Below are 12,512 nucleotides of genomic sequence, written 5' to 3'. Positions count from 1 at the left end.
CCATGCTGTATAACCTCCCACCCCTACAGTAGTACCTCCACATCCCCAGTCAGTCTCCATGCTGTATAACCTCCCACCCCTACAGCAGTACCTCCACAACCCCAGTCCAACCCCAGTCAGTCTCCATACTGTAAACCTCCCACCCCTACAGCAGTACCTCCACAACCCCAGTCCAACCCCAGTCAGTCTCCATGCTGTATAACCTCCCACCCCTACAGCAGTACCTCCACAACCCCAGTCCAACCCCAGTCAGTCTCCATGCTGTATAACCTCCCACACCTACAGTAGTACCTCTACAACCCCAGTCCAACCCCAGTCAGTCTCCATGCTGTATGACCTCCCACACCTAGAGCAGTACCTCCAAAACCCCAGTCAGTCTCCATGCTGTATAATCTCCCACCCCTAAAGAAGTACCTCCACAACCCGAGTCCAACCCTAGTCAGTCTCCATGCTGTATAACCTCCCACACCTACAGCAGTACCTCCACAACTCCAGTCCAACCCCAGTCAGTCTCCATGCTGTATAACCTCCCACCCCTAGAGGTGTACCTCTACAACCCCAGTCAGTCTCCATTCTGTATAACCTCCCACACCTAGAGCAGTACCTCCAAAACCCCAGTCAGTCCCCATGCTGTATAACATCCCACCCCTAGAGTAGTACCTCCACAACCCCAGTCAGTTCTCATGCTATATAACCTTCCACCCTTAGAGTTGTACCTCTACAACCCCAGTCCAACCCCAGTCAGTCTCCATGCTGTATAACCTCCCACCCCTAGAGTGTACCGCCACAACCCCAGTGAGTCTCCATGCTGTATAATCTCCCACCCCTACAGCAGTACCTCCACAACCCCAGTCCAACCCCAGTCAGTCTCCATGCTGTACAACCCCCCACCCCTACAGCAGTACCTCCAAAACCCCAGTCAGTCCCCATGCTGTATAACCTCCTACCCCTAGAGTATTACCTCCACAACCCCAGTCCAACCCCAGTCAGTCTCCATGCTGTATAACCTCCCACCCCTACAGAAGTACTTCCACAACCCCAGTCCAACCGTAGTCAGTATCCATGCTGTATAACCTCCCACCCCTACAGCCGTACCTCCACAACCCCATTCCAACCCCAGTCACCTTCATGCTGTATAACCTCCCACCCCTACAGTAGTACCTCCACAACCCCAGTCCAACCCCAGTCAGTCTTCATGCTATATAACCTCCCACCCCTAGAGCAGTACCTCCACAACCCCAGTCAGTCTCCATGCTGTATAACCTCCCACCCCTACAGTAGTACCTCCACAACCCCAGTCAGTCTCCATGCTGTATAACCTCCCAACCCTACAGCAGTACCTCCACATTCCCTGTCCAACCCCAGTCAGTCTCCATGCTTTATAATCTCCCACCCCTACAGCAGTACCTCCACAACCACAGTCCAACCCCAGTCAGTCCCCATGCTGTATTATCTCCCACTTCTAGCGTAGTACCTCCACAACCCCAGTCAGTCCCCATGCTGTATAACCTCCCACCCCTACAGTAGTACCTCCACAACCCCAGTCAGTCTCCATGCTGTATAACCTCCCACCCCTAGAGCATTACCTCCACTACCCCAGTCCAGACCCAGTCAGTCTCCATGCTGTATAACCTCCCACCCCTACAGCAGTACCTCCACAACCCCAGTCCAAACCCAGTCAGTCTCCATGCTGTATAACCTCCCACCCCTACAGTAGTACCTCCACAACCCCAGTCAGTCTCTATGCTGTATAACCTCCCACCCCTACAGTTGTACCTCCACAACCTGTCCAACCCCAGTCAGTCTCCATGCTGTATAACTTCCCACCCCTACAGTAGTACCTCCACAACCCCAGTCCAACCCCAGTCAGTCTCTATTCTGTATAACCTCCCACCCCTACAGTTGTACCTCCACAACCTGTCCAACCCCAGTCAGTCTCCATGCTGTATAACTTCCCACCCCTACAGTAGTACCTCCACAACCCCAGTCCAACCCCAGTCAGTCTCCATGCTGTATGACCTCCCACACCTAGAGCAGTACCTCCACAACCCAAGTCAGTCTCCATGCTGTATAACCTCCCACCCCTACAGTAGTACCTCCACATCCCCAGTCAGTCTCCATGCTGTATAACCTCCCACCCCTACTGCAGTACCTCCACAACCCCAGTCCAACCCCAGTCAGTCTCCATACTGTATAACCTCCCACCCCTACAGCAGTACCTCCACAACCCCAGTCCAACCCCAGTCAGTCTCCATGCTGTATAACCTCCCACCTCTACAGCAGTACCTCCACAACCCCAGTCCAACCCCAGTCAGTCTCCATGCTGTATAACCTCCTACCCCTAGAGTAGTACCTCCACAACCCCAGTCCAACCCCAGTCAGTCTCCATGCTGTATAACCTCCCACTTCTAAAGCAGTACCTCCACAACCCCAGTCCAACCCCAGTCAGTCTCCATGCTGTATAACCTCCCACCCCTAGAGTAGTACCTCCACAACCCCAGTCAGTCTCCATGCTGTATAACCTCCACCCCTACAGAAGTACCTCCAAAACCCCAGTCAGTCCCCATGCTGTATAACCTCCCACCCCTACAGCAGTACCTCCACAACCCCAGTCCAACCCCAGTCACCTTCATGCTGTATAACCTCCCACCCCCACAGTAGTACATCCACAACCCCAGTCCAACCCCAGTCAGTCTCCATGCTGTATAACCTCCCACTCCTAGAGTAGTACCGCCACAACCACAGTCAGTCTTCATGCTGTATAACCTCCCCCCCCCTACAGTAGTACCGCCACAACCCCAGTCCAACCCCAGTCAGTCTCCATAATGTATAACCTCCCACCCCTAGAGTAGTACCCCCACAACCCCAGTCAGTCTCCATGCTGTATAACCTCCCATCCCTACAGTGGTACCTCCACAACCCCAGTCAGTCTCCATGCTGTATAACCTCCCACCCATACAGCAGTACCTCCACAACCCCAGTCCAACCCAGTCAGTCTCCATACTGTATAACCTCCCACCCCTACAGCAGTACCTCCACAACCCCAGTCCAACCCTAGTCAGTCTCCATGCTGTATAACCTCCCACACATACAGCAGTACCTCCACAACTCCAGTCCAACCCCAGTCAGTCTCCATACTGTATAACCTCCCACCCCTAGAGGTGTACCTCTAAAACCCCAGTCAGTCTCCATTCTGTATAACCTCCCACACCTAGAGCAGTACCTCCAAAACCCCAGTCAGTCCCCATGCTGTATTACATCCCACCCCTAGAGTAGTACCTTCACAACCCCAGTCAGTCCTCATGCTATATAACCTTCCACCCCTAGAGTTGTACCTCCACAACCCCAGTCCAACCCCATTCAGTCTCCATGCTGTATAATCTCCCAGCCCTAGAGTGTACCGCCACAATCCCAGTCAGTCTCCATGCTGTATAACCTCGCACCCCTACAGCAGTACCTCCACAACCCCAGTCCAACCCCAGTCAGTCTCCATGCTGTACAACCTCCCACCCCTACAGCAGTACCTCCAAAACCCCAGTCAGTCCCCATGATGTATAACCTCCCACCACTACAGTAGTACCTCCACAACCCCAGTCAGTCCCCATGCTGTATAACCTCCTACCCCTAGAGTAGTACCTCCACAACCCCAGTTCAACCGTAGTCAGTCTCCATGCTGTATAACCTCCCACCCCTACAGCCGTACCTCCACAACCCCATTCCAACCCCAGTCAACTTCATGCTGTATAACCTCCCACCCCTACAGTAGTACCTCCACAACCCCAGTCCAACCCCAGTCAGTCTCCATGCTTTATAACCTCCCACCCATAGAGCAGTACCTCCACAACCCCAGTCAGTCTCCATGCTGTATAACCTCCCACCCCTACAGTAGTACCTCCAAAACCCCAGTCAGTCTCCATGCTGTATAACCTCCCACCCCTAGAGTAGTACCTCCACAACCCCAGTCCAACCCTAGTCAGTTTCCATACTGTATAACGTCCCACCCCTACAGCAGTACCTCCACAACCCCATTCCAACCCCAGTCAGTCTCCATGCTGTATAACCTCCCACCCCTACAGCAGTACCTCCGAAACCCCAGTCAGTCCCCATGCTGCATAACCTCCACCCCTACAGTAGTACCTCCACAACCCCAGTCAGTCCCCATGCTGTATAACCTCCCACCCCTAAGTAGTACCTCCACAACCCCAGTCCAACCCCAGTCAGACTCCATGCTGTATAATCTCCCACCTCTAGAGTAGTACCTCCACAACCCCAGTCAATCTCCATGCTGTATAATCTCCCAACCCTACAGCAGTACCTCCACAACCCCAGTCCAACCCCAGTCAGTCTCCATGCTGTATAACCTCCCACCCCTAAAGCAGTACCTCCACAACCCCAGTCCAACGTTAGTCACTCTCCATGCTGTATAACCTCCCACCCCTACAGCAATACCTCCACAACCCCAGTCCAACCCCAGTCAGTCTCCATGCTGTATAACCTCCCCCCCCCTACAGCAGTACCTCCACAACCCCAGTCCAACACCAGTCAGTCTCCATGCTGTATAACCTCCCATCCCTACAGCAGTACCTCCACAGCCCCAGTCAGTCCCCAAGCTGTTTAACCTCCCACCCCTACAGTAGTACCTCCACAACCCCAGTCAGTCTCCATCTTGTATAACCTCCCACCCCTACAGCAGTACCTCCACAACCCCAGTCCAAACCCAATAAGAGTCCATGCTGTATAACCTCCCACACCTACAGCAGTACTTCCAAAACCCCAGTCCATCCCCAGTCAGTCTCCATGCTGTAAAACCTCCCACCCCTAGAGTAGTACCTCAACAACCCCAGTCCAAGACCAGTCAGTCTCCATGCTGTATAATCTCCCACCCCTACAGCAGTACCTTCACAACCCCAGTCTAACCCCAGTCAGTCACCATGCTGTATAACCTCCCACCCCTACAGTAGTACCTCCACAACCCCAGTCAATCCCCATGCTGTATAACCTCCCACCCCTAGAGCAGTACCTCCACAACCCCAGTCCAACCCCAGTCAATCTCCATGCTGTATAACCTCCCACCCCTACAGCAGTACCTCCACAACCCCAGTCCAACCCCAGTCAGTCTCCATGCTGTATAATCTCCCACCCCTAGAGTGTACCGCCACAACCCCAGTCAGTCTCCATGCTGTATAACCTCCCAACCCCTACAGCAGTACCTCCACAACCCCAGTCCAACCCCAGTCAGTCTCCATACTGTATAACCTCCCAACCCTACAGCAGAACCTCCACAACCCCAGTCCAACCCCAGTCAGTCTCCATGCTGTATAACCTCCCACCCCTACAGCAGTACCTCCACAACCCCAGTCCAACCCCAGTCAGTCTCCATGCTGTATAACCTCCTACCCCTAGAGTAGTACCTCCACAACCCCAGTCCAACCCCAGTCAGTCTCCATGCTGTATAACCTCCCACCCCTAAAGCAGTAACTCCACAACCCCAGGCCAACCCCAGTCAGTCTCCATGCTGTTTAACCTCCCACCCCTAGAGTAGTACCTCCACAACCCCAGTCAGTCTCCATGCTGTATAACCTCCACCCCTACAGAAGTACCTCCACAACCCCAGTCAGTCTCCATGCTGTATAACCTCCCACACCTAGAGCAGTACCTCCAAAACCCCAGTCAGTCCCCATGCTGTATAACATCCCACCCCTAGAGTAGTATCTCAACAACCCCAGTCAGTCCTCATGCTATATAACCTTCCACCCCTAGAGTTGTACCTCTACAACCCCAGTCCAACCCCAGTCAGTCTCCATGCTGTATAACCTCCCACCCCTAGAGTGTACCGCCACAACCCCAGTCAGTCTCCATGCTGTATAACCTCCCACCCCTACAGCAGTACCTCCACAACCCCAGTCCAACCCCAGTCAGTCTCCATGCTGTACAACCTCCCACCCCTACAGCAGTACCTCCAAAACCCCAGTTAGTCCCCATGCTGTATAACCTCCTACCCCTAGAGTAGTACCTTTACAACCCCAGTCCAACCCCAGTCAGCCTCCATGCTGTATAACCTCCCACCCCTAGAATAGTACCGCCACAACCACAGTCAGTCTCCATGCTGTATAACCTCCCACCCCTACAGTAGCACCTCCACAACCCCAGTCCAACCCCATTCAGTCTCCATGCTGTAAAACCTCCCACCCCTAGAGTAGTACCTCCACAACCCCAGTCCAACCCCAGTCAATCTCCATGCTGTATAACCTCCCACCCCTACAGCAGTACCTCCACAACCCCAGTCCAACCCCAGTCAGTCTCCATGCTGTATAATCTCCCACCCCTACAGTAGTACCTCCAAAACCCCAGTCAGTCTCCATGCTGTATAACCTCCCACCCCTAGAGTAGTACCTCCACAACCCCAGTCCAACCCTAGTCATCTCCATGCTGTATAACCTCCCACCCCTACAGCAGTACCTCCACAACCCCAGTCCAACCCCAGTCACCTCCATGCTGTATAACCTCCCACACCTACAGTAGTACCTCCACAACCCCAGTCCAACCCCAGTCAGTCTCCATGCTGTATATCCTCCCACACCTAGAGCAGTACCTCCAAAACCCCAGTCAGTCTCCATGCTGTATAACCTCCCTCCCCTACAGCAGTGCCTCCACAACGCCAGTCCAACCCCAGTCAGTCACCATGCTGTACAACCTCCCACCCCTACAGCAGTACAACCAAAACCCCAGTCAGTCCCCATGCTGTATAACCTCCTACCCCTAGAGTAGTACCTTTACAACCCCAGTCCAACCCCAGTCAGCCTCCATGCTGTATAACCTCCCACCCCTAGAATAGTACCGCCACAACCACAGTCAGTCTCCATGCTGTATAACCTCCCACCCCTACAGTAGCACCTCCACAACCCCAGTCCAACCCCAGTCAGTCTCCATGCTGTATAACCTCCCACACCTAGAGTAGTACCTCCACAACCCCAGTCAGTCTCCATGCTGTATAACCTCCCACCCCTACAGCAGTACCTCCATAACCCCAGTCCAACCCCAGTCAGTCTCCATGCTGTATAACCTCCCACCCCTACAGCAGTACCTCCACAACTCCAGTCCAACCCTAGTCAGTCTCCATGCTGTATAACCTCCCACACCTACAGCAGTACCTCCACAACTCCAGTCCAACCCCAGTCAGTCTCCATACTGTATAACCTCCCACCCCTAGAGTAGTACCTCCACAACCCCAGTCAGTCTCCATGCTGTATAACCTCCCACCCTTAGAGTAGTACCTCCACAACCCCAGTCAGTCCTCATGCTATATAACCTTCCACCCCTAGAGTTGTACCTCTACCACCCCAGTCCAACCCCAGTCAGTCTCCATGCTGTATAACCTCCCACCCCTAGAGTGTACCGCCACAACCCCAGTCAGTCTCCATGCTGTATAACCTCCCACCCCTACAGCAGTACCTCCACAACCCCAGTCCAACCCCAGTCAGTCTCCATGCTGTACAACCTCCCACCCCTACAGCAGTACCTCCAAAACCCCAGTCAGTCCCCATGCTGTATAACCTCCTACCACTAGAGTAGTACCTCCACAACCCCAGTCCAACCCCAGTCAGTCTCCATGCTGTATAACCTCCCACCCCTACAGAAGTACCTCCACAACCCCAGTCCAACCGTAGTCAGTATCCATGCTGTATAACCTCCCACCCCTACAGCCGTACCTCCACAACCCCATTCCAACCCCAGTCACCTTCATGCTGTATAACCTCCCAACCCTACAGTAGTACCTCCACAACCCCAGTCCAACCCCAGTCAGTCTTCATGCTATATAACCTCCCACCCCTAGAGCAGTACCTCCACAACCCCAGTCAGTCTCCATGCTGTATAACCTCCCACCCCTACAGTAGTACCTCCACAACCCCAGTCAGTCTCCATGCTGTATAACCTCCCAACCCTACAGCAGTACCTCCACAGCCCCTGTCCAACCCCAGTCAGTCTCCATGCTTTATAATCTCCCACCCCTACAGCAGTACCTCCACAACCACAGTCCAACCCCAGTCAGTCCCCATGCTGTATTATCTCCCACTTCTAGCGTAGTACCTCCACAACCCCAGTCAGTCCCCATGCTGTATAACCTCCCACCCCTACAGTAGTACCTCCACAACCCCAGTCAGTCTCCATGCTGTATAACCTCCCACCCCTAGAGCATTACCTCCACTACCCCAGTCCAGACCCAGTCAGTCTCCATGCTGTATAACCTCCCACCCCTACAGTTGTACCTCCAAAACCTGTCCAACCCCAGTCAGTCTCCATGCTGTATAACTTCCCACCCCTACAGTAGTACCTCCACAACCCCAGTCAGTCTCCATGCTGTATAACCTCCCAACCCTACAGCAGTACCTCCACATTCCCTGTCCAACCCCAGTCAGTCTCCATGCTTTATAATCTCCCACCCCTACAGCAGTACCTCCACAACCACAGTCCAACCCCAGTCAGTCCCCATGCTGTATTATCTCCCACTTCTAGCGTAGTACCTCCACAACCCCAGTCAGTCCCCATGCTGTATAACCTCCCACCCCTACAGTAGTACCTCCACAACCCCAGTCAGTCTCCATGCTGTATAACCTCCCACCCCTAGAGCATTACCTCCACTACCCCAGTCCAGACCCAGTCAGTCTCCATGCTGTATAACCTCCCACCCCTACAGCAGTACCTCCACAACCCCAGTCCAAACCCAGTCAGTCTCCATGCTGTATAACCTCCCACCCCTACAGTAGTACCTCCACAACCCCAGTCAGTCTCTATGCTGTATAACCTCCCACCCCTACAGTTGTACCTCCACAACCTGTCCAACCCCAGTCAGTCTCCATGCTGTATAACTTCCCACCCCTACAGTAGTACCTCCACAACCCCAGTCCAACCCCAGTCAGTCTCCATGCTGTATAACCTCCCACCCCTACAGTAATACCTCCACAAACCCAGTCCAACCCAATCAGTCTCCATGCTGTATGACCTCCCACACCTAGAGCAGTACCTCCACAACCCAAGTCAGTCTCCATGCTGTATAACCTCCCACCCCTACAGTAGTACCTCAGCATCCCCAGTCAGTCTCCATGCTGTATAACCTCCCACCCCTACTGCAGTACCTCCACAACCCCAGTCCAACCCCAGTCAGTCTCCATACTGTATAACCTCCCACCCCTACAGCAGTACCTCCACAACCCCAGTCCAACCCCAGTCAGTCTCCATGCTGTATAACCTCCCACTTCTAGCGCAGTACCTCCACAACCCCAGTCCAACCCCAGTCAGTCTCCATGCTGTATAACCTCCCACCCCTAGAGTAGTACCTCCACAACCCCAGTCAGTCTCCATGCTGTATAACCTCCACCCCTACAGAAGTACCTCCACAACCCCAGTCAGTCCCCATGCTGTATAACCTCCCACCCCTACAGCAGTACCTCCACAACCCCAGTCCAACCCCAGTCACCTTCATGCTGTATAACCTCCCACCCCTACAGTAGTACCTCCACAACCCCAGTCCAACCCCAGTCAGTCTCCATGCTGTATAACCTCCCACTCCTAGAGTAGTACCGCCACAACCCCAGTCAGTCTTCATGCTGTATAACCTCCCCCCCCCCTACAGTAGTACCTCCACAACCCCAGTCCAACCCCAGTCAGTCTCCATGCTGTATAACCTCCCACCCCTAGAGTAGTACCTCCACAACCCCAGTCAGTCTCCATGCTGTATAACCTCCCATCCCTACAGTGGTACCTCCACAACCCCAGTCAGTCTCCATGCTGTATAACCTCCCACCCCTACAGCAGTACCTCCACAACCCCAGTCCAACCCAGTCAGTCTCCATACTGTATAACCTCCCACCCCTACAGCAGTACCTCCACAACCCCAGTCCAACCCTAGTCAGTCTCCATGCTGTATAACCTCCCACACCTACAGCAGTACCTCCACAACTCCAGTCCAACCCCAGTCAGTCTCCATACTGTATAACCTCCCACCCCTAGAGGTGTACCTCTACAACCCCAGTCAGTCTCCGTTCTGTATAACCTCCCACACCTAGAGCAGTACCTCCAAATCCCCAGTCAGTCCCCATGCTGTATAACATCCCACCCCTAGAGTAGTACCTTCACAACCCCAGTCAGTCCTCATGCTATATAACCTTCCACCCCTAGAGTTGTACCTCCACAACCCCAGTCCAACCCCAGTCAGTCTCCATGCTGTATAACCTCCCAGCCCTAGAATGTACCGCCACAACCCCAGTCAGTCTCCATGCTGTATAACCTCGCACCCCTACAGCAGTACCTCCACAACCCCAGTCCAACCCCAGTCAGTCTCCATGCTGTACAACCTCCCACCCCTACAGCACTACCTCCAAAACCCCAGTCAGTCCCCATGATGTATAACCTCCCACCACTACAGTAGTACCTCCACAACCCCAGTCAGTCCACATGCTGTATAACCTCCTACCCCTAGAGTAGTACCTCCACAACCCCAGTTCAACCGTAGTCAGTCTCCATGCTGTATAACCTCCCACCCCTACAGCCGTACCTCCACAACCCCATTCCAACCCCAGTCAACTTCATGCTGTATAACCTCCCACCCCTACAGTAGTACCTCCACAACCCCAGTCCAACCCCAGTCAGTCTCCATGCTTTATAACCTCCCACCCCTAGAGCAGTACCTCCACAACCCCAGTCAGTCTCCATGCTGTATAACCTCCCACCCCTACAGTAGTACCTCCAAAACCCCAGTCAGTCTCCATGCTGTATAACCTCCCACCCCTAGAGTAGTACCTCCACAACCCCAGTCCAACCCTAGTCAGTTTCCATACTGTATAACGTCCCACCCCTACAGCAGTACCTCCACAACCCCATTCCAACCCCAGTCAGTCTCCATGCTGTATAACCTCCCACCCCTACAGCAGTACCTCCGAAACCCCAGTCAGTCCCCATGCTGCATAACCTCCACCCCTACAGTAGTACCTCCACAACCCCAGTCAGTCCCCATGCTGTATAACCTCCCACCCCTAAGTAGTACCTCCACAACCCCAGTCCAACCCCAGTCAGACTCCATGCTGTATAATCTCCCACCTCTAGAGTAGTACCTCCACAACCCCAGTCAATCTCCATGCTGTATAATCTCCCAACCCTACAGCAGTACCTCCACAACCCCAGTCCAACCCCAGTCAGTCTCCATGCTGTATAACCTCCCACCCCTAAAGCAGTACCTCCAAAACCCCAGTCCAACGTTAGTCACTCTCCATGCTGTATAACCTCCCACCCCTACAGCAATACCTCCACAACCCCAGTCCAACCCCAGTCAGTCTCCATGCTGTATAACCTCCCCCCCCTACAGCAGTACCTCCACAACCCCAGTCCAACACCAGTCAGTCTCCATGCTGTATAACCTCCCATCCCTACAGCAGTACCTCCACAGCCCCAGTCAGTCCCCAAGCTGTTTAACCTCCCACCCCTACAGTAGTACCTCCACAACCCCAGTCAGTCTCCATCTTGTATAACCTCCCACCCCTACAGCAGTACCTCCACAACCCCAGTCCAACCCCAGTAAGAGTCCATGCTGTATAACCTCCCACACCTACAGCAGTACTTCCAAAACCCCAGTCCATCCCCAGTCAGTCTCCATGCTGTAAAACCTCCCACCCCTAGAGTAGTACCTCCACAACCCCAGTCCAAGACCAGTCAGTCTCCATGCTGTATAACCTCCCACCCCTACAGCAGTACCTTCACAACCCCAGTCTAACCCCAGTCAGTCACCATGCTGTATAACCTCCCACCCCTACAGTAGTACCTCCACAACCCCAGTCAATCCCCATGCTGTATAACCTCCCACCCCTAGAGCTGTACCTCCACAACCCCAGTCCAACCCCAGTCAATCTCCATGCTGTATAACCTCCCACCCCTACAGCAGTACCTCCACAACCCCAGTCCAACCCCAGTCAGTCTCCATGCTGTATAACCTCCCAAACCTACAGCAGTACCTCCACAACCCCAGTCCAACCCCAGTCAGTCTCCATGCTGTATAACCTCCCACCCCTACAGCAGTACCTCCACAACCCCAGTCCAACCCCAGTCAGTCGCCATGCTGTATAACCTCCCACCCCTACAGCAGTACCTCCACAACCCCAGTACAACCCCAGTCAGTCTCCATGCTGTATAACCTCCCACCCCTACAGCAGTACCTCCACAACCCCAGTCCAACCCCAGTCAGTCTCCATGCTGTATAACCTCCCACCCCTACAGTAGTACCTCCACAACCCCAGTCAGTCTCCATGCTGTATAATCTCCCACCCCTACAGCAGTACCTCCACAACCCCAGTCCAACCCCAGTCAGTCTCCATGCTGTATAACCTCCCACCCCTACAGCAGTACCTCCACAACCCCACTCAGTCTCCATGCTGTATAACCTCCCACCCCCACAGCAGTACCTCCACAACCCCACTCAGTCTCCATGCTGTATAACCTCCCACCCCTAGAGTAGTACCTCCACA

This window comes from Coregonus lavaretus (genome assembly GCF_964263955.1).
Source record: "Coregonus lavaretus genome assembly, chromosome: 3".
NCBI classification, from domain to species: domain Eukaryota; kingdom Metazoa; phylum Chordata; class Actinopteri; order Salmoniformes; family Salmonidae; genus Coregonus; species Coregonus lavaretus.
The sequence above is the reverse complement of the archived record's forward strand: the minus strand, read 5'-3'. Positions refer to the sequence as shown.